This window comes from Rutidosis leptorrhynchoides, chromosome 9 (genome assembly GCF_046630445.1).
Source record: "Rutidosis leptorrhynchoides isolate AG116_Rl617_1_P2 chromosome 9, CSIRO_AGI_Rlap_v1, whole genome shotgun sequence".
NCBI lineage: Eukaryota > Viridiplantae > Streptophyta > Magnoliopsida > Asterales > Asteraceae > Rutidosis > Rutidosis leptorrhynchoides.
This window is the reverse complement of record NC_092341.1, coordinates 239,071,532-239,094,529: the sequence shown is the minus strand read 5'-3', so window position 1 is coordinate 239,094,529 and position 22,998 is coordinate 239,071,532. Positions and strand designations below refer to the sequence as shown.

Sequence of the window (22,998 nt, the reverse complement as noted above, 5' to 3'; positions counted from 1 at the left end):
AGTTATGGGTAAAACAGGATTGGATATTTTTTGATTTTTGTAGCTACGGGAAATATTAACAATTCTATACAAATCATATCATAGCTAACTTATATTGTATTATACATGTATTCTAATATATTATTTAATCTTGGGATACCATAGACACGTATGCAAATGTTTTGACATATCATATCGACCCATGTATATATATTATTTGGAACAACCATAGACACTCTATATGCAGTAATATTGGAGTTAGCTATACAGGGTTGAGGTTGATTCCAAAAATATATATACTTTGAGTTGTGATCTAGCCTGAGACGTGTATACACTGGGTCGTGGATTGAATCAAGATAATATATATCGATTTATTTCTGTACATCTAACTGTGGACAACTAGTTGTAGGTTACTAACGAGGACAGCTGACTTAATAAACTTAAAATATCAAAATGTATTAAAAGTGTTGTAAATATATTTTGAACATACTTTGATATATATGTACATATTTGTTATAGGTTCGTGAATCGACCAGTGGCCAAGTCTTACTTCCCGACGAAGTAAAAATCTGTGAAAGTGAGTTATAGTCCCACTTTTAAAATCTAATATTTTGGGATGAGAATACATGCAGTTTTATAAATGTTTTACGAAATAGACACAAGTAATTGAAACTACATTATATGGGTGAATGATCGAAGCCGAATATGCCCCTTTTTCTTGGTAGCCTAAGAATTAGTAAACCGATCTACTAATTGACGCGAATCCTAAAGATAGATCTATTGGGCCTAACGAACCCCATCCAAAGTACCGGATGCTTTAGTACTTCGAATTCATTTTTATCATGTCCGAAGGATTTCCCGTAATGATAGGGGATATTCTTACATGCATCTTGTAAATGTCGGTTACCAGGTGTTCACCATATGAATGAATTTTATCTCTATGTATGGGATGTATATTGAAATATGAAATCTTGTGGTCTATTATTATGATTTGATAATATATAGGTTAAACCTATAACTCACCAACATTTTTGTTGACGTTTTAAGCATGTTTATTCTCAGGTGATTATTAAGAGCTTCCGCTGTCGCATACTTAAATAAGGACGAGATTTGGAGTCCATGCTTGTATGATATTGTGTAAAAACTGCATTCAATAAACTTATTTCGTTGTAACATATTTGTATTGTAAACCATTATGTAATGGTCGTATGTAAACAGGATATTTTAGATTATCATTATTTGATAATCTACGTAAAGCTTTTTAAACCTTTATTGATGAAATAAAGGTTATGGTTTGTTTTAAAATGAATGCAGTCTTTGAAAAACGTCTCATATAGAGGTCAAAACCTCGCAACGAAATCAATTAATATGGAACGTTTTTAATCAATAAGAACGGGACATTTCATATTACATTATGCACATATATCAATCATTCATTCAAGTTGGTCAACCAACTTATTCGTCATTCAAGTGCCAATTGGCCCATAGTGCAAACGTGACCATTTGCACCATTCATTCTAACACTAGGTCGGGATTATGTCAAACCCTCACCAATACTTCGATTATGGTCTTACTATACCTTTTAACACAAGGTTATCACATTTTCACACATATTAACCCACTTAGGTCATTAAAGACTCATTTGACCCATTTCAAGGTTAACACGCTCATTTGGGTCACTAACAAACCCAAATACACCCATTCACTTTAAATACTAAGGGTGCTAGTGATTAACTAACATTTAAGACCCACAAACACAATTTAACATTTCAAAACCCTAGGTTAGTCATCTTTGAGTCCTCATGACTCAAACTTACCCAAAAACCCCCAAATCACTAACAAATGGGTTTTATGTTCATCTATAACCCAAACCCTAACCCTTAAACAATTAAAACAAGGAAATCAAGGTTAAGACTTACCACTACAATCAGAACGTAGCTAGTGAGGAGATGAACAACTTTAATACTCGAGCTCTAACCCGAAACGAGCTTCTTCTTCCTTAGATTGAGCTTTCTCACTCTAAAACTTTCCTCTCTCTCTAAAATTGAAGTGGAAGTGAAAGTGTAGTTGAAAATGAAGTAATGAGGCTCACCAAACTGAACTCGTTCCCAAAGTGAATTTACCAAATTACCCCTTTTAAATATCTAAAACAAAACAGCTGGCCCGCCAGACCATTTGGACGGCGTCCAAACAGTCTGAACGGCGTCCAGCCCTTCACACTGGGATGGCGTCCCACCAATCTGGACGGCGTACCAACCATCTGGGGAAACCGGATCTTACATAATGAAAAACCATGTTTATTTTTCTTAACAGTTATAATAAATTTTATGTTTGTGTTTGTGTTTATGTTTCTGACTTTCTTTTATATTTACACATGTAATATTGTTTGACTAGACTTGTTTCTACGCAGTCATGAGCCTTTTGAAAAGCCGATAAACGACTAGACAGTGTTTTTCTTGCAGAATGCTACCCACTGTGTGTGGTGAGGTGTAAGAATCATTAAAGGCAGAACATATGCATAAGAGCTTGTGTGACATGTTATGACCGATGCTAATGTGTTCCTCCAGGACAATATGGCAACCATCAGACTTGCGGACCCTGTTACTCCAATATGAAAACTCACGGTGGTATTGTAATCTTTATCGTTAGGGTGTTATTATCGAGCTTAAACTAGTAGGAATAAGATGGGTTGGTATTGTAGTACAGAGTAACATTTATGTTTGCTACTATAGTTTAATTGTCTGCTAAGTAAGAAGGGTTGAAATCAGTACTTCTGTCAAATGGTAATGGTGAAAACTGGGCGATTGTTCTTTTTGTAATGTTGATGAGTATTGCTCAATATCTATGATTGTGTTGTATATTCGCTATAAATTTTTCGTTTATGTTGTTTGAGACGCTTAATCTAGAAATAGTATGGACTCAAGGGCGTTTGTTCTTATGTTTGCTGATGTTCTGTGCATTAATCTACACTTAGACCTGTCCCAATATATAGTGGTGTGCTTTCTTCCTAAACAGTTGCATAAACTCCTGGTTAATGCACCCGGTGAAGAATCCGCTAATGTGTTATCTTACAAGATTGAGAATCAATCTAGGAAGAATTCTTTGAAAGAGACGGTTAATAGAAAATTGAAAAAGGCGAGTCCTCGAGGTTGATTGTTGTGGTCCGTCTTATGTTCTTCGTTTGGTTTCTTTCTTTGTATCTCCATGTTTTTTCTCGATTTTTGTTTGATTAGTTTGTTTGTAGTTTTTTTGGGATGGTAGGGAGACTCATTTATAGATAGTTTTTGTGTAAATTGTTGTTTATTAGGTGCAAGTGGGGTGTAAATGAGCCGAGCTACTCGCGAGCTACTCGAGCTCGACTCGTTAAAAGTCCGATTCGAGCCGAGCCTAAACGAGCCCGTGCCCGAGTTCGAGCCTAACATATGGCTCGTTTAGTAAACGAGCCCGAGCCCGAGCTTCATATATCGAGCTCGAACAAGCTCGCGAGCCTAAACGAGCTTTCATATTTATTTTAATTTATTTGCAAAAAAACAACTTTTTACACTAATTTAGTAAAGGATGTTAACGTGTGTAAAGGTTTGATTTAAAATCCTCTACCGTGTATTATTGATAGATACACTATATTCAAAATCAGATTGTAATTTATGTAGATACACACATAAATTTAGATACGTACTGTATCATTTTCTTATTTAGCAATATTGACAACTAAATTTAAATTTGAAACTTATGTTGATAAGAGCATGAATTTACATACATACTATAATATTGTTTCATTTTGAGCATGAATTTACATACGTACTATAATATTGTATCATTTTCCCACATCGACTTGGAGATATATACTGCAGAAGAGAAGCCTTATAAAAAATTGTAAGAGACGTAAGAGTAGCTTGTTATTTGAGTAAGGCCTTAACCTCTATGCTCTTACATTAAACTCATTAGGTATTCATCCTAAGAAATAATTAAATTTTTTTGCACCAACGAGCCGAGCTAAATTTATTTTTATATAAATAACAAGTCTATAACGAGCCGAGCTCGAGCTTTTTGAATTAATGACGAGCCGAGCTCGAGCTCAAAGTCTAAGGCTCGAATCGAGCCGAGCTCGAGCTCGAGCTTTCTGAAATCTAAACGAGCCGAGCTCGAACATTACCAAGCTCGGGCTCGGCTCGGCTCGTTTACAGTCCTAGGTGCAAGTTTCCCTGTTTTTCCCATGTCCTTTTGTATTCCCTATTGAGGCGTTTTCTTTTGTAAAACGACCTCATTTCGTTTTTTTGCCAAAAAAAAAAAAAAAAAAAAAAAAAAAAAAAAAAAAAAAAAAAAAACCTTCTGCTTAATTTCACCCAAATGTTGATTCAGATCCAACCTAAAATCTTCATTCGCGAGTTAATTTTAACCTAAAATCAAAAAGGCAGTGATGTGATACTGTTAGTCAAATTAACACATGTTTTATCAACTTCAAGGCGTTTGAAGTTTAAACTATCTCCCATCAACTTCCTCTTGAACTTCACCATCTGCCCAATTATAGAATAATTTCAGAAATATAAAATACGTTAAAACAAACGTTTATATAAATACATTATGAAAATACATAAATAGTCTCAAGTGTATCTTACCTTGAAGACGTACACCTAGGTTGGCTTGAGCGTCACCTTCAGAGTTGTACTCCTTCACAAATTTATAACATAACACACATACAAATGTTAGGAATGCATCATACATATAAAATGCAGAAAAACAGTCACCCAAAACAATTTCTACTGTTTCCAACCTCTCCTAATTTATTTATATTAAGTTGACCGTAGCTTTAATAAGTTTTACTCCCTCCATCCCACATTAATCCTCCACTATTCCATTTCGGGTCGTCCCAGATTGATTTTTTTTTTTTTTTTTTGAAAGGCAAGAAAATTTTATTAAAAAAAAGAACCAAATACACGAGATTAAAACTAGCAAGGAGCTAGACAAAACACGAAACAACACGCAACCACAAAAAGGACGCACACACACGCAAAAGCTCGAAAACTATACAGGGCACACAATCACGAGGACATTAGAGATAACACGACACGACAACTGAGAAACTATGTTTCCGAGTCCGATGATGTATCCGAGTCCGATGACGCGCAAGAAGAGCAACATGAGCAACAGCCAATATCCTCCTCCGAGTTATTCATCACATTGTCGATAAAATATCTTTCGTTCCATCGAAAATTATCTCGACGTCGGTTACGCTTCATATTATTCCTACCCCATACATGATTAATAAAATGACTTTTGATCAAAGGAGGAACTTTTTTCCTTTTAACACGAAAACGAGCAACCGCGGTATGAGCTGGAATAGACGTCATGACACATTCTTTTTCGTATGAACTAGGATCACCCACATCTCTTTCGTCTGAGCCCAAGCTCGGCCCATTTGAAGAGTAATTGTCCATATTAGAGTCAGAAGTACAATCTGGCCCAAAGGTTTGATCCAGCTCAACATGTTTTTGAAAATTCCTTGGAGATTTCAACTAACCAGCATCACGCGTGCTGTTATTTTCATCGAGACCAGCGCCGTTCATCTTGGAAAACGAAAAATCCCTCGGCCTTTGAACTGCATCCAACATCGGACCGTCGATTATTTCCGGTGTGGATACCGGTGCCGGAAAATCAACGGACGGAGCTCGAGTATTCTTGTTTTCAGGCGACACAATCTCACCATCTTCTACCTCATCGATTCCTTCTGCAGGTACACAATTACCCTGTTCTTCAACAGATTTCCCTTTGTTTTCTTCACCATAGGAACGATTGATCTCACCCATGTTTGATGATTCCTTATTCTCACTTAACGATTTATTACTCTCACCCGACAATTCATTATCACCTTCTGATTTATCTTTGGCCGATTGAAAATCTCCATCCTCAACGTCGACCTTAAGCTTATTCACTTCAACCAGAGACCAAAATAACCGATCCTTGTTGAAACTAAAAACGAGATTGTGGTTGTTCACCGAATCAGGAAGATCGAATACTATCCATTTACCCCCGACTGTTATCTCGATGTGATTAGAGAAAGGAATCTGAGATGCTTTTGGGTTATGTTTAAACTCTACAAGTGATTTTGCGAAGCTTTTGCCTTCCCATCTTGAAGGTTTTGACGATCCCTGATTCCAGGGAGCAGGAGGGAAGTCTTCATACCCCTCAATATTCAATTTGAAATCACGAACCTTACTCGATGACTGTTTATCTATACTCCTCTCCAAAGCCTTGCAAGCACGAACCCATTTCCCGTTAACTTGTATGGTGTTTAATATTTTGGCAAAAGAGTCAGTATCCGTGATACCTTCAAAACGGACATACCCGAAACGTTGACCGCTCGACAATCTCTTACGTGCAAAGTACACGTCTTTGAGATTCCCGTATTCCCCAAAAACTCTTCGGCAATCATCACGAGACCATGTATCCGGAAAATTGAAGATCAGGAACGAAGTTACTCGACTATCACTCGACTTTGTAAACGAAAAGCCGTTTGGCTTCGACATTGAGATTACATCATCGTCCGCCAGAAGATTGACCGGAGGAGATGATGATTGGATCGCCGGAGAAGATGATTGGGTGAGGTAAAAAGAGTGTGAAAGAGAAAACAACTCTTTGAGACAATAAGTCGAACAATTGGTGGGCAACTCAAAAGAATGGAAGTGAAAATCAAAATTAGAAGAGGAAATCTCTAGGGTGACTAACAAAGACAAAGGATAATGGATCAAAGTACGTACTCTTAAGTTTACATATATTCTTAAATTGAAAATCAAAGTTACCTCTGTAACTTCTAGTAAGAATTCTTCACACCAAAACTCATGAAAGCTAACAAAAGCAGAGACTTAAATGGAGAAAATTAAATGTAGAGAATAAATTTGAGAAAGTTATAGAAGAAATTGAAGACCACAGCGGAATGAAAGACCACTACGGGAAATAAATTTAGTCAAGTTTACCATATTGTTCCTAATCAATTAGTTAAATTACAAAAGTAAGAGGGTTTTCTAATTAATTGAGTGAGGGTAAAACTGTAAGGTAAAAAAAAGTACAGAAAAGGTACATGTGACAGTTACTTTTTATTAAACTGTGTAATTTTTGTCTGTGGACAATTAATTTGGGACGGAGTGAATAGTAGTAAAGCTAAGTTTTAGTTTACTTTTGCACTTTTTTACTCCGTTGGTCCCTGTATTATACTCCATATTACTAACAGTGTCATTCAGGTTTTTTTTTGCCTTTAGAATCCTTTGTTTATCAAAGATTTGGAATCAGCATCCTTCCGTCTAACTTTCGTTAAATAAGTCTGTTAAGTCATGACATGTGACTTGCATGTGAGGGTAAATTCGTCTTTTTACTCTTCATCTTCTTCACTAAAAACGAGGGACCACCAACGTAAATTCACCTTTTTTTAAAAAAAATTATCATAATTTATTCACAAACGTTCTTAATATCAATCAACTTCCTAAATCACATTACATTTTCAAGGAAGCTCTACACTCATTAGATAATCTTATATGAACTACAAAACAACATATAAAAGTCCCCACCTATAACCGCCGTATACTTATACAATAGTTATAAAACAAATTGTTTTATAAGAAATGGGTCTAGTAACCTGCATTGTTGTAGATTCCCACTTGACCACCTCACCACAATGTCCACCCGTAAGTCCGTAACCCCTACTTGACAGGACCCACCAACCATTGCTTTTAAACGATACCGACCACAAAAATGTTCATTCAGGCGTTAATAGTTTCTGGGAATCATTAGTATTTTTTAGGGATTATATATCGGGAGGCCACCTAAATTTATCGTTTTGTGATTTTAGACAACCTATATTTAAAAATGATTTTGTAGGCTACCCAAAGTTATCTTTTCGTGTTTACAGGTCACCTATATTCGAAAATGATTTTGTAGGTAATCCAGGTTGTTCTTCCATCAGTCCCAAATCTGGCTAAAATCCAATTAAAAAAATGTAAAAAATATGTAGTAACACAAATAATCAAGTTTTTCTTAATTAACATTATTTGTATGACGATTACTTCATACCAAATACACAAGTATTTACGTTTTTTTATAATTTTTTACAACGAGTTTTAGTCGGATTTGATATATATGTAACAACATAAGAATTTGATTGAGCTATGAATCATTTTCAAACACGAGTGACCTACAAACATGAATAGTTAAACTTGGGTGGCCTACAAAATCATTTTCAAGTATAGGTGGCCTACAAACACAAAACAATAAACTTTGGTGGCCTCCGGATATATAATCCCTATTTTTTTAAGAACATTAGTATAATTTATTCGCAAATTCAACCTTAAAAAAAACATCATAATTTATTCACAAATGTCCTCCGCAAATTTTGGCGTGAATCATTAATCTAATACTCATCGATTTCAAACCTTGAAAATAAAGGCTTAATCCTAATTTTGATTTTTTGAGTTTTTGGTGAAACAACTTGACCATTTTAGTATGAACTTTGACTCGCGAATTAAAGATCAAAAAGAAGAATTACAACCTAAATAGTTGCAAAAACGTTCACGATATGATTGTGAACAACTCTACATTTTTAGTTTTTCCTGAATGTTCCTGGATTGTACCGCCCACCTACGCCTTTCGTCATTTCGGTTAACTATGAACACGACCCGAAACTCGAAAATTTTGAATTAAATGACAGAAGTTGTTCGATTAAATATGGAATTTGGATATTGAAGCAAAAGAATATGTAATCTTCAAGTTAAGGTGTTGTGGTTAAACGTGGTTGTGTTTCTTCAACCTTAGGGAAGTTAATGCATTGTACTATATGTATAGAATATATTATGTTCATAATAGATGACATTTACAGGTTGAATTTACTTTACTATATACATATTTAGTTTATCTTCATAACTTGGATCATATATTAAGTTTATGTTCTTAAAGATGACATATTTGTTTGTGTTTTGTAAGGCCTTCTCGATTTTCTATTTTGATCCATTATCTGTTTTGACCCATTTACATTAGACCCATTTAGTTCATCTTATTTATGAAATTTGTATGTAGTGCAATTTTTTTTTCCTGCAGGTAAATCTAGTTTGGCTAATTCAATTTTTATGACCTTTATCCATTTTCTATTTTGATCCATGTTCTCTTTTTGTTTTTGTTATTTTTTGACTTAATCTTCATATTGCATAGAAGCATTCATTTATTTTGTTGTACTTTTGCAGGGTTAGATTGTGCATGATTATGTGTCAGACACTTAAAAATGATGTGAACAAAGGAAGGATACGCATCTACTTTTTCTTTTTCTTTTGGATAGGCATCCACTTGGTATTCGATGAAATGACGAAATAAATTGGGTTATAGGTAAAAATTTGTAAATTATACTGTAAATCTATAAATGATATGATGATGTGTTAAATGGAATGTTACTTAAAATGGATTTGGTTATTGTAGAAGAATGATGGATATGGAGTAAGGTATGGGTAAAATGATTAGATCATCAAAAGGGTCACTTTCTTCATCTACACTTTGCAAAGTAAGGGTCGTCTCAACAATTTAAAGGCCCTAGATGAAAATAAAAATTGGCCCACATATATGTTAAATTTTTTTTACCACGAACAAAAAAAATAATACTCTAATTTATCTATTTATTTACTTACATTGTATTTAACTATTAAAAATAAGATATTTTAACTTTAATTGACAATTTTTTTATTTGATTTAATTATATATATTGAGAAAAATATTTACATATTCAAAATTTTGAATTTTGAGCCCTTCAAAATTTTTGAACCTTAGACGGTTGCCTATCTTGCCTATGCTCGAAGACACCTCGCCAAAGTTATATAAGTCATGTTCGTTAGTCATATTAGAGTGCTCTCACTTTCAAGTCTTTTAGTGACCTCCTCATTTGTTGTCAAAGTCGTAGGAAATTAGCATGTTGTTGATTACAGAGGTATATTTGCTTTAGTGTTGATTCCATTATTCTTGTCATAAATACTCATGATCCACTAGCATGTTGTTGATTGTAGAGGTATATTATAGTGTAATTTTTATGTAATTAACTTTTAATTATTCTTTTTAGTAAACCCGTATTTTCACGGGTCTTATCTATACTTTCTATTATATTTCTAAAATGATGACATCATAAATAAGCTTTTTCCTTCATTAAAAAAAATTAAAAAAGAAAAACAAAAAAATCTGGACCATTAAGTGATGTCATAAATGTATTTATCTTACAATTAAAAAAAATCATAGTAATTATTTAACTCCGTACATGTATATGTTCCAAATTAGAGTTTTTTTATAATTTATGTCGCTCCTTTTCCAAATACAAACAACCCAAAATCAGTTCCATCTACAGCCACCATCACCGCCATCATCTACAGCCGACACCACACCGCTGGTGCCATCTACAGCTGCTCTTAATCTCACCACCGTGAAAATCGATTGATGCACTGGTGGCGGGTATGCAAAGTCAAGTGAAAATTGATTGAATTTATGTTACAAATAAATCGAGCATACAACACAGTTTGTATATAATCCTCATCTCATTATTTATTTAGGTTTTGCAGGTTTATTGAATTGATGCTTAAATTAATTGGTTTGTTCATCTGAATCAATAAGTTCGTGGGATATGTTTGATCGCTGCAGATCCAAATGAACCTATGTAGTATTAAATCTAGGTTAACAATCTTCATCTCATTCCGTTTTCTGATTGTGTTTCTGTTGATGTATTGTTTATGTTTCTGATTTCAGATGTCGAAATATTTTGTTTCTGATTTCGGATTTATATCAAATGTACAGTTGTTGGTCACATGTCTTTTGCCATTTGTCCAACTTATGGTGGGGTTTCCATTTGTTTGACAGGTTAGCTTTGAGGAAAGGAAGGTGAGATGAACGAACTTATTATTATCTGTTTTTATGGCCCGGGTTCTTATCAAAACCTTACCTTTTTGTTTATTTTTTGCAATTTTTTTGGTTTCTTGATTTATGTATGTTTTATCATTTCGGTGCCCAGCAGTTTTATCTTGCAATGGTTTGTATTGGATCAGGGTAAACTTTGGTGATTAGGGTAAACTTTGTCGTAGTGGTGTATAGCTTAAAACTTGCAATGTACATAGTTTAACCTCTTAAAGATTATATCTTTTTGCTCTTTTTGTTATCTTTCCAGGTGTTGGAGATAATTTACCAGATAAAATGGGCGGTTGTGCGTGGTTTAAGAGGTTAGTTGTCATTAACAGAAAGAAGGAAGACAGATTGAAAAATATAGAGGTAAAACACCATCTTGTAGCAATTTCTTTATCAAGTTCTTATTGTTTATGAAATTATGCTTACTAGCAGAGCCGAAAAATTAAAAATGAGAACCGTATTCGCAATAGATATTAGCCTTTGATATTCAAGTGAATATTACTTTAGACAGTGACTATATTTTTATTTTTATTTAAATTAAAAAACTGAAATAAATTCAAAAAGGGAGGAGCTATTCCAAAACCACCTTATAGCTCAGTCAGTATTTATGGATACTATGCACTTGGGGTGGAAAATGGGTGGGTCTAATGGTCTGGCTGTGGTAACAGATCGAAACAAGTCTTATCTTTTATATTGGTTTAGGTCTTGAATCTTGGAAACAAAAAACAGATATAGAACATAGAGCTCTTGCTATTTGTTGTCAATGATAAGTTTGCAGACCGTGTAGGATGTGGTTTCTCAAGATTGGCACGAGATCATCACGAACTCATTCAAGAATTGTTGAAGGTTTGGCAAGATCTTAATTGAGACAAATTGTCTGCTGGCATGATCAAGTATTCATGTGTTACTTTCTATTAGACACACGTCTACCTTTTTTTTTTTTTTTTTTTTTTTTTTTTTTTGCAAAGTGGGCAGTTCGGGTAAATGGTCGAATCGTGTATTTGTACATGTCAATATGGCAGGTTTGTGCTTAACTCAAACATCTATGGCTCCGAGCTTTATAGTAATGCAAGGAAAAGGTAGTGTTTTAACTATAATTACATAAAGCTGTAAGATAAACTACTATTTCTACTATGTGTAGTAATAAAGCTATACTATTTCTACTCGCGCCTAACTGCTGTTTTTGTAGTTGGTTCTAGGTAATGTGGTTTTTGGTTTCCTATATGTTATTTGTAGTTAACATTAGTAGAAGGGACAAATCACATAGGTTGGATAACATGATGAGATATTTATGGAGCAAACGAGAAGTTTTTGGATATGGGTCAGGTTACCCATAATAATATTTCTATCAAACGGTACGGTAAGACTCAAAATTGTCATTGGTGCATTGCAGTTGTATAGTTAACATACTTGCCGACTGTTGGTGATTTATTGATTACTAGCATGATGCAAGTGCAATTCTTAGGCCATAGCAATCATGCTTCAATGAATCAGAAAGTTTTATTTGAATGTGTTTCTGGGCACAAATCAAAAAGAAAGTTTTATTTGAATGTGTTTCTGGGCACAAATCAAAAAGCAGTCTGCCTATAATGTCGAAGAGGAATTGGATAATGATTAGTTAGATGTGGACAAGCCAAATATAGGTCAAAAGATTGATTAGATGTTGTCCGATGATTGTTACGAGCAGGATAGACTTGGAACGATATCAACTGCTTTTCCACTCAAAATATAAATGTTACAAATATCTAAGAGGTTAAAAGACAGAAATATGGTCAAAAGTACTCCTTAAAAATGGGGGCAGTTGAAGATGAGGTGGTGGCTACTTTTAAAAATGGTGGGGTTACTTTTAAAAATTTATAACTTTTGTGGTGGTTTTCTAAAGGAGGTTAACTACACTATTTATAACCTGTATGGGAACTAGAATAAAGGGGGAATAAAGTGTTGTTGCTATATGCTTATACTTTAATTTCATGTAATATGTTTATGTTTATGAGATTAATGAAGCAAAATGTTGGCTAGAGGGTTGCAACATGGTATCTACACTTATACTGCTATCGAAGGATTGATGGTTCGATTCTTAAGGTTTAGATTAATTGTGAACAGAATTCTTAACTAAATGATTTTAACATTTACATTCGCTTAATCCCTTAATCATATCATTCAACTATTTCGTTTAAACAAACCCGTGATTTCACGGGTCATTTCACTAGTAACTAGTAAAACATTAAATGTCCTCTAACTGCAACAAGCATCCATATCTTCAACCGTTGTTCCTTAAAGCCATATGACCACCTACCTTGAACAAGACCCAAATCAGGTTTACCCTGATATAACCCAATAATCACAAATTACTAATTATTACTAATAATAATCGCTGAAAATAATCAGAATTGTAACATCATTTTTGTCGTTCACCATCATTTTTCATTTAGAGGTTGTACACAAACACGTTGAATGTTGAACGGTTCAATATTGATTGTAAAACGCCTTAAAAGTTGGCCGATGCTAAAAAGTCGGGTTAAGGTGGCCACTCCCTGTTGTGCAGAGTTTGTATCCACCTAGTGGTGCAGGTTCGAATCCCGGAAGGGGAGGTTTTCTCCCATATGGCTGAATCACCATTCCACTTCTGGTGGGTGGGGTCCTCAGACAAAACCGGTCGGGTTCACCTCCTGAAATAAGGTTGTGCGAAGATTCGAGAGTGGGTTTCCTCCTTCGGGTGCCAAAGTCGGGCCGAGTCGATCGAGTTGGGTATGAGTCGGTCAAGATCAAAGTCAAAGTTAGGTCAGACGTAGGGTAGCCACGGTGCAATAAGAAAAGAATTCAGACTTTATTTTACCTCACTTTTTAAACTCTAAATGATTCAAACATTTAACTTTTTTTTTTTTGTCTCAAATAACGATTACTATTAGAATTAAAGGGACCTTCATCAATAGATGAAAACCCCCCAAACTGATACAAGATAGGAACCAACAACGAAGGGCTCGAAACAAGAACACCAACCTAGACAAATCTACAGTTAAATGGCGTGATCCCCCCCTTGTGTCTCGGGTTCGATCATCAACGGTAGCTCGGTCGAGGTTAGCTCCTACGACTTCAAATCTCGGAAAGGTAAAGGAGTGCATATCGACAAGGTTGACGGGAAGACTTCTCGTCCGAACGAGAGGAACAAAAAACGTCCTTCTAAAGCTGGTTAATTGGTTTTGCACGCTTTTGGTTTGTTAATATGGTATTGGTGATTTATTATTTTTGGCATCATGTTTTGTCTACATGCTTCGTGATATTGTTAAGACTCCATTTAACTATGTAGCATTTAATAACAGAAGAGTACACCCTAAAAATTGCAACTAAAACAACAAAGAAGAGGTTATTTTTGTTACTAGAGTACTAGAATAAGGAATAAACGTTATAAAGTTTGCTTAAGAATCAGATAATGAAAAAACAAAAAATTGAGATAATTGCTAAAAATTGGAAGTGTGCATATCATCATTATTATTATCATCATTATTATTATTATTATTTGGCAAAAATAACGAACACTATATAGATGAGATCTTCATCGAAAAATGAAGATCCTAAATGAAACGTACAAAGACAAGAGACTGGGAAGGCTCGAAACTAGAAAACGTCACAAATCGACATTCACTCCAACCGAGCCAAACCTAAACTTCCAATACCTAAACCAATACAAACTACCAATCTAACAAATGCTATTTGAAAAAAAAAAAAAAAATTATAAATAACAACAAAGACATAAAACGAAAAATAACTGAATTAAGAAGGCTTGTTACCATTCCTCTTGTCCGGTCGATTTGTGAAACCATCAATTTTGTCGATACGAATCCCTTTGCCACCACGGGATTCGAAATTGTATGAAACAACATTAGATGAGGAACTCCCAATACGTTTCCCGGGAACCCAAGGCATTCCTTGATCCTTAAATTGTTGAAAAAAACCAATATGATCGGCACCGGAAGTATGGACAAAATTGGACAGTGATAATGTAATAAGTTTATTACCTTAAAGTGAGGAACTGTCAATATAAGGAGATCAGGATTAGGCTGAAATTATGCATCCAAAATCGCAACAAATTCATAGTTTTTGACATAATCACAAGTTCACAACACATGGCTGAATGAAGATTGCCAGCTTCATATCATGTTCTAAGAAATCTATGTCTGTAGATTATATTCACCCCTAATTCTTATCAAAATCTGTACACCTTCATCACTTGAATCATCCAAAACTTGTATGAAAATCCTATCTTTTGGCCAATCCAATTGGCAAGCAGCTGCCAATTGGTTGTTGATACACCTTCATCACACAAAACCAACAACTATAATCAGCAAATTCATTTTTTTTAATAAATAAGAATCATTGAATACAAAATTTTAGTACCTCTCTTTCATTGCATATAAGGATCTGAGCAAGAACCAAAGGAAAAGTTTCAGGATCTTCAATATCATAAGATTGATCATCAACATCAATCATTGGCTTTATTTTCTTGAATCTTATCCAAAAAAAAAAAAAAAGCCAACCCAAGAATGAATCCATCAAGAGACTGAATCTAAAACAGCAAAACACAGAATTGTGACCGCATAGCAATAGATGGAGGCATATAATCAGTTTTGAATGAAATCCAACCAAAGTAAGCCACGTGTACAGCTTCATTAGATAAAAAAACCAAATCCAAATTCCAGTTTTGGAAATAAGCAATTATTTCAACAATCAAAGCTACAATAGATATAGCAAGAGATGCTCTTATGAATCTATACATAATCTTTTCGTTGTATTTAACTTCATCTCACTTGAATCTGATAAAGCAATGCACTTTTTAACAAAAACAGAGGTTTTAGAGCAACCCATTGTTAACCATGGAAAGCAAGAATCAACGAAAATGAAAGAATTTGATCTAAATTTGTGATTGATGACCCATAAAAGGATTTGTAGTAACAAAAGATTTTTGAAGCGAAATTTGGATACATAACATAATAGTGGCATGTAATTCTATAGGTCAGAGTGCGGAAATCGCCTTCCTAAGTGTATTCATAATGGTTAAAACTTACTTTTCATATATTTTATACTGAAGAATCGCTCAATGTCTATTAGTCTATATTATCTTTAGCGTTCCCTGTATGGAACTTATCTTACACCTATTCTCAAAATGATCATTTGAGTTACTTTACCTAGTCAACTCTCAATTATGAACCATGTACAACACTCCTCACATTATGCTTAACAGCAATTAATTTAATTTTAATCAACACATCAATCAATACATAACATAATAGTAACATGTAAATGTAATTTGTCATTAGACATAATAGAAGTAAAAAACACTAAACTTTCATACAAATCAAGAATTAAAAATTAACAAATAACCCATGCCATGACCTGACCTTATAGAGCCACGATTCGTTGCAACCTTTCTAAGAATCGATATATACCTTGAAGTGCCTACAGCTTCAAACCCAAAACAAAAGAAAAATTAAACCCTTGATTATCAAGTACCAATAACAATAACAAATAACAAATGATGATAACATAAAAGATAAAAATATAAAAGATAAATTTTTCAGAAACTCTGATCTCAACAATCAATTTAGGGCAACAAGAATACACTTTGAGCAATCAATTAACATTAATATATATATATATATATATATATATATATATATATATATATATATATATGATCAAGAGGGAAGTAACCATTCGGGGGAAGCGGGGGAAGCAAAAACTTTTTTTTTTTTTGTTTTTTGAAAAAACTTTGTTCACGAAAATTATAGATGAGATGAAAATATGAACATTTAGTAGAGACACTTTGTGATAACAATTATCGTGTTTTTCGAGCGTATTTTGAGGTTTTAGCTCGAAGAAGTAATATATAACAATTATCGTGTTTTTCGAGCGTATTTTGAGGTTTTAGCTATTGGGGTTTAGATATTAGGGTTTAGATATTAGGGTTTATAGGGTTTAGATATTAGGGTTTAGAAATTTAGGGTTTAGGGTTTAGATTTAGGATTTAGATTGAGTTTTAACACGAACGGTTTAGAGTTTAGAGTTTAGGGTTTGGGGTTTGGTGTTTTGGGTTTATGGATTGAGTTTTAACACGAACGGTTTAGAGTTTAGAGTTTAGGGTTTAGGGTTTGGTGTTTTGGGTTTATGGAATAAACCCAAAACACCAAACACCAAACCCTAAACTCTAAATCGGGCTAAATATTACTTCACAAAACGTGAAGAAAAAAACGTTCATATTCTTCACGAACAATATTATCTTCAATGTTATTTTTGTCGATCGTTTTCCCGCCTAAATAATAACATTCATCACGAAGTGTCTCTTCTAAATGTTCATATTTTCGTGTGATCTTGATGCCGGAAAAAAAATTCAAAAAAAACGAAAAAAAAAAAAATTTGCTTCCCCCCGCTTGGTTACTTCCCCATTGATCCTGCCCCTATATATATATATATATTAAAAACAACAAAAAGAAAAGATAGGGGCATGTAGGAGAGAATTACTGATGAGAAAGAAATAGGTAGGAAAATTTAAACCAACAAACCTTGGCCCTTATATATTCCATTCCATATGTATATAATAAATTTGATAAATAATGTACTCGTAATTCTGTGAACATAGAACTGAGTATGATAAAAGAGGATATAGAAAATTGGTCTTTCGTTACGAACCCAAACATTGATTCAGACACAGCCTAAAATCTTCATTTTCATGTTAGTTTAACCTAAAATATCCGAAACATATTCCATTTTTCCATCCTCTCCTACCTTTTCTATTTTCGAAATGACCGCAGGTTAGTTTTGGTAATCATGCTACATTTTCAAATAATTTCGAATTTAAAAAAAAAAAGTTAAATAAACACATTGCTGGATCAAGCCAAGCCGCCCGGAAAATTCCCCCATTGGAATTGAAACGGTTATCCACCTGCCTGACCGTTCATTAGAGCAGTGATAAGTTGATTTTAAGTCATGTATCAGTTTCTATGACTACATAAGATTCATAAGACTAAAAACTAACATTTTGTACATTATTTTAGCACCGGATGATAGATATCAAACGACAGAAACTTCTCCTTAAGCTCCTTTGCACAAATCGGTCATGTTCTGAGTTTTTTGTTTTTCACAAATCTCAATAAATCTTTCATTCTCGGGCAATATTCTTTGAAAAGCTAACAAGGAAGACTGAAGAGGTCATATACATACATGGGCATATTTATGCCTAAATAAGTAAAAGTTATCGCATACACAATTGAGCATATGAAATAAAGCAGGTTTGAGACACGATGCATAACATTTTCATATCACAAATTAAAAAATGAACATTCAGATCACCTCATCTCTGATACAACTTTAACAAATAAGCAGAACAAACAGGTATTAACAAATATAAAGACAAATTCAGGATATTGTATACTTACCTACGTCATCAATATACTCCTTGCTTCCCAACGAAAAAAACATAACCAATGCATCAGAACATTATCATTGGTTTGCATTTCATTTAAGAGTTGTTAGTGATGGGTAAATGATGAACAATAAACTGTAAACAAAACTATAGATTGAAAGTGGAACGATTATATATATTGATAAAGGAAGGATAACTACAACACCGATAAATCAGAGGTGATCCACAAAGATTTGGAAATCTCTCTGGCAAAGCATTTAGCCGAATCAAACAACAACAGAAAACATGCATACATTCCCAATACCTCTCTTCTCCCTAAATAGAAATTAGAATAACAGCTAAGCTAGTCAATCTTTCAGTAGTAGACCTTCCAAAAGGTGGGTTTTTAGGATTCTAAATTGTCTGTCTGTAACACCATTGGGAGACTAACGTTTATAAGATTGAAACATCCATCAGAAATAAACTAGACAACACAACAAATTCGCAAAAAAAGGAAAACAAACTAAATGATGTCATACCACGAAATGATAATTCGTCTAAAATTACCTCTTTTCTTTCAGGATCTATCATCTTCTTAAAAAGAGACGAGAGAGATGTAGCAACATCTCATCATGAGTAGTACCATCAGCCCGATTGATCATTTCCTCTAATACCCTCACTACGTCTTCAGTCTCGCCTTTCTTTAACAACTCTTGAAAAAAAACATTACAGGTGACGCTGTGACACCATCTGGTTAAACAACTCGTCCATCCTTGTAAACAACTCTTTAGCTTCATTAAATATACATTGTTGTCAAAACAAATGTATCGTCCCATTATAAGGCCAAATACTTGGTTCAATTCTTTCGATAACATTTCAATAAATAGATTTAATCTCGATTCAAATTTCCCACAGTTGACAAAACCATCAATCAAAATGGTATACATGTGTACATGGTTTGCCAAGTCACTACTTCGGAATAAACGAAAAAGATCTAATGCAACGGAACATTTACAGTTTCTACACATTCCATTCAGCAAAATACGGTAAGTCATAACGGTTAGAGTAATACAATTGTCTTACATTTCATTAATCGTTTATCGGCGACTTTAGGGCTTCTTTTTTCAAACAATCCTTGAATGAGACTGTTGTAACTTATAACATCGGATGACAGTCCATTCTATTTCATGAAAAAAAATCCACGGCCTCATTATCATTCTTTTCTTGCAATAGTCATTTAACAAAAGTTATACGTGATTGTATTAGGCAAAATATTCCTCTCTACCATTCAATCAATAACACGTTTTGCTTGTTCCAGTTCACTGCTTGAACAATATCCATCAACGAGTGCACCGTAAGTTACTACATCTGGACTTACATTGTTGATCCATTTCTTGTATAATTAGCTCCACATCTTTTACGCATCCTTGCTTACAAAAATTGTTTACCAATATGGTATACGTATCCACTTTCAGAAAACTTCTTTCTACTTCTTATCTATCAGCATTTTTTCATTTTTTTCATCCTTAGGTTGTCATTGTCGACCAAAATTATATAGATAATGAATTAATGCATTGTAATAGATGATACTAGGACGGACACCTTTTCGGTTCATGTCTGTAAAAACTTGTAATGCCCATCACCATGCGGTCCTTTGCATAGGCTATCGAAAGATTGGATCGCATTGTTGATCGACATAACAAGTTTTTACCGAAATGAACTGAAAAAGTGTTCCGCGCTAGTATCATCTCTTACAATGCATTCGTTCATGGTCTATGTAACTTTCGTCAACAACATGAGGCTGAAAAAATGTTAATAAATATGAAGAAAGAAGTTTTTCCGAAAGTGGATACATATACTATATTAGTAAACAACTTCTGTAAGGAAAGATCCGTAAAAGGTACACAGCTTATTGTGCAGGAAATGAATCAACATAGTTTAAGTCCGAATGTAGTAACTTACAGTACACTCATTGACTAATATTATTTATACGGTGAACTAGAAAAGACAAAACGTGTTTTTGATTGAATGGCAGAGAAGGATATTTTGCCCAATATTATCACGTACAACTATTTGATAAATGACTTGCAATAAAAGAATAATCAATGAGACCATAGATCTTTTTCAAGAAATAAAAGAGAATGGTCTGAATCCTGATGTAATCAGATATAATTGTCGCATTTAAAGATTATTTGAAAAAAGAAAACATAAAGCCGTTGAAAAACGATTTAATGAAATACAAGACAATCATATAACTCCAACCATTATGACATACCGTATCTTAATGGATGGAATATGTAGAAACTCTCAATGTTACGACGCATTAGTTCTTTTACGTTCATTCCGAAGCAGTGACTTGACAAACTATATATACATGTATACCAACGGTTTTGGCAACTGTGAAAAGCCTGAATCGGGATTAAATCTATTTGTTGAAATGTTATCGATATAATTGAAACCAAGTGTTTTGACTTATAATGTGACAATACATTTATTTTGCCAACAATTTATATTTATTGAAGCTAAAGATTTGCTTACAAGGATGGAAGAGACGGGTTATTTGCAGGATGGTGTAACCTATAATGTTTATCTTCAAGAGTTGTTGAAGAAAAACGAGACTGGAGAGGCAGAGAAGGTATCAGAAGAAATAATCAACCGGGGTTTCTCAACCAGGGTTCTTGTCTGATAATACTAACTTGAGAGGTTGCTACAACACTATTGTTTTCGGACTCTCCTTTAGAAGATGAAAAATTATATAGATGCCGAAAGAAAACAATAATTTTAGGCGAACTGTCATTTCTTGAATATTTCGAGGTATGCCACTATTTAGTTTGTTTTTGGTTTCCTTTTTTCGAATTTGTTATATTGTCTAGTTATTAGTTTATTTCTGATGGATGATAGATAATTCAATCTTATACACATTAAATTCCTAATGGTATGGAAGAAAACGTTCTACGTGGATCAATTGTACAAAATCTTCCTCCTTTTCTCTACCACTACCATCGGGATCTTCCCAGTTTCCAACGTGGGTGGTGAAAGAAAAACGTTCTACATGGATCATTTGCATAAACTTTTGCATATATATTGCTCTTACCAACAGAAAATCTACAAGTTTGTTCTCTTAATAAAGGATGGCTAATCATCTGACCAAAACTGAGCTACATAGGGTTGAACTTATATTGACAGCAAGGCAATATAATGCCAATAATGTTGAAGAATGTGCGTTGAACATGATAGTAGCATCATTTTTATGTAGCTCGACTGCATGAACATGTAAAGATATCTAATGAGAACAATAGAAAGATGCACCAAACCAAAGTTACATATATATTCAAGAGCACAAAGATATCCGTGAAACTCGAATTTAAGTGTAACATAGCACAAAACTTTAAATGATTACATAGTTTTCGTCCCTTAAACAACGGAAAGCAACTACTAACTCACTAGTGAGAGCAAAACTAACTTGTACACAAAACTATAAATGATTACATAATTTTTATGCTATCATTATTTGTTATGGTACTTGACAAAGAAGGGTTTTTATTTTCTTTTATTTTGGGTTTGAAGCAGTAGGCACTTCAAGATATATGATAATTGGTAAGGTTGCGACAAATTGTGGATCCACAAGGTCAGCTCATGGCATGAGTAATTTGTTATTCTATAATTTTTGAGAGTAATTTGTAATTCTATAATTTTTGAGAGTGAGCTGCCATGTTGGGGGACTGTAGCCCACCTCACCAATCAACGCAACAAGATATTGCAAATGTAAACATATGAATCAATTCAATCTATCAAATTTATATACATTTACAAATTAATAAATCAAAAGTCACCCGGGATCCAGATGTACAAATAAGGGTTTTTTAACACTCAGTAAAATAGACAAATAAAATCACGTTGCTAAGATTCTCTATACACAACAATCATATGCTACTAATTCATGTAATTAGAACAAATGTAGCTAGCTCAACATCAAAGTTACAAAACCCTAGAAGCAAATAGTATGGGAACCCTAAAAAGCATGTAACTTTAAATAATTAACATCATATCCAAATTATTCTAAGAAAAATTACCTGAAAACACACCGATCTTGTAAATTTAGGTTTCAGTTCACAGAACCAAAATTCAGCAATAATTTCACAGACGCAGAAAAATTGGGTGTTAGGGTTTCAATAAATTGGCGAAAGAGCGTGCGTATATATTTAAGGAGATGCTTTTAATGGAGGTAGCTTGGATGGTTAATTGTTCACGCTGTTTCTGGAGCTGCTGGGTGTTCGACTGCAGTTGAGGTTGCTAGGGTTGATTTTAGCTCGATGCTGTTATTTCTATGGTAAAGTCTGTTGGGGCCTAGCCCGATTGCACAAGTTGTCGGGCCTATTTGTAGTGAGGAAAATGGGAATGGGAAACTTATTGTATAGGAGAGTGGAATAACCTTAAAAAACTGTAATCGCCTAAAAAATTGATCGCCGGTGATTTTTTTTTTTTAAAGTTGCGGGGTCAAAAGTAAGAGGGCCCCGGGTGTAAGGTAAACTCATTAATTTTGGGCCGCGACCCAAACCCCAAAAGGGTAAGATCAAAATGGTTCCCGGTGTCGAACTCATGAATTTTAACGTTGAGAAGGACGTACTGAACAAGGCCTTCCTGAGCATGTCATACAAATAGTTGGCACATGTATTGCAGCACTGCATCAGTCAGAGAAAAGATGGACATGA

General features: G+C 34.1%; 1 long non-coding RNA gene across 1 annotated transcript; it reads right to left on the bottom strand.

Annotated features, from left to right (window-relative positions):
• Positions 1 to 14,409: 14,409 nt before the first annotated feature.
• LOC139867356 (uncharacterized) lies at positions 14,410 to 16,488 on the bottom strand. Its single transcript, XR_011765812.1, has 4 exons — positions 16,287 to 16,488; positions 15,286 to 15,454; positions 14,907 to 15,201; positions 14,410 to 14,823 (listed from the first exon to the last, which is right to left on the bottom strand). It is a non-coding gene; the product is annotated as an uncharacterized lncRNA (long non-coding RNA).
• Positions 16,489 to 22,998: the final 6,510 nt, after the last annotated feature.